Source organism: Engystomops pustulosus, unplaced genomic scaffold (assembly GCF_040894005.1).
Source record: "Engystomops pustulosus unplaced genomic scaffold, aEngPut4.maternal MAT_SCAFFOLD_513, whole genome shotgun sequence".
In the NCBI taxonomy this organism is placed as follows: Eukaryota; Metazoa; Chordata; class Amphibia; order Anura; family Leptodactylidae; genus Engystomops; species Engystomops pustulosus.
In genome coordinates, this window is record NW_027285392.1 from 55001 (window position 1) to 56029 (window position 1029).

Below are 1029 nucleotides of genomic sequence, written 5' to 3' on the forward strand. Positions count from 1 at the left end.
CGTGAAGATCGGCTGGCGGCGCCGTGTTACCCAACGAAGAGCGGTGTGGCTGGCGGATGGTCCTCGATGAGGGGGCGAGGGAAGGCGGCGTAGCGCCTGGAGAATGGTAGGGTTCGGCGCGCGAGGACCCTCTGCCTCTCTCCACAGGTGCAGCGCCTGTCTTCCTCCTCTCCCCCGCTGTCGGGTCGACCACGCCGGTCTTTGCCGAAGGTCGATGGGGCTTGTCGCCAGACGCGCCTCCGCCGGGTGAGCTGCGTTCCAGTGGCGGCCCCCGGTCCCCACGAGCGGCGCGCAGGGGACTGGGCTCCCGCACCCGCCCCAGGCGGTGTGCCGCGGAGGCTCTTCTCCCAGGCGTCGCTCTTTGGACAACGTCCGCTCGGCTTCGGCCGTGTGCACACGAATGTAGCGGTGCCGTACATCTGACGAGGACGAGCTGGCCGTCTGTAAAAACCAGCGTGTGAAAACGAGCCACTCTTAGCGGTGGATCACTCGGCTCGCGCGTCGATGAAGAACGTAGCTAGCTACGAGAATTAATGTGAATTGCAGGGCACATTGATCATCGACACTTCGAACGCACCTTGCGGCCCCGGGTTACTCCGGGGCTACGCCTGTCTGAGGGTCGCTTCTCATCGATCGCCGCCCCGTCGAGGGCGAGCGCCGCTGGGGTTCAGTCGCAGGGGCTTTCACGGCTACCCACGCCGTGTTCGCTCCTTCGTCCCCCTAAAGTCAGACTCTCTCCTTCGAGACCCTCTCCAAGGGGTCCGGCGCGCACGGTCGACACCTGCCGCCGGCGCCCCTGCTCGGACCGACGGCGACCACGGACGGACACGTTCGCGGCCGGCGGTGTTCCCTGCGCGAGGCTGTCTGCGCTTGCCCGTAGGCTTGGACTGCTTCTCGTCCTTGGGATCTCGCTCCGCTCGTGTTCCCCGAAAGGTGAAGCTTCGTTGCCGGGTAAGGAGAGGTGAGAAGGGACGGAGGGATGCAGGTGAAAGGGGGGCGGATGGTGGGGGGTGGCGGCTACGCTACCCT

At 66.3% G+C, this 1029-nt stretch overlaps 1 non-coding gene across 1 annotated transcript; it reads left to right on the forward strand.

The window, feature by feature from the left end:
* Positions 1-469: 469 nt before the first annotated feature.
* LOC140111599 (5.8S ribosomal RNA) lies at positions 470-622 on the forward strand. The gene has a single exon (XR_011852125.1). It is a non-coding gene; the product is annotated as a 5.8S ribosomal RNA (ribosomal RNA).
* Positions 623-1029: the final 407 nt, after the last annotated feature.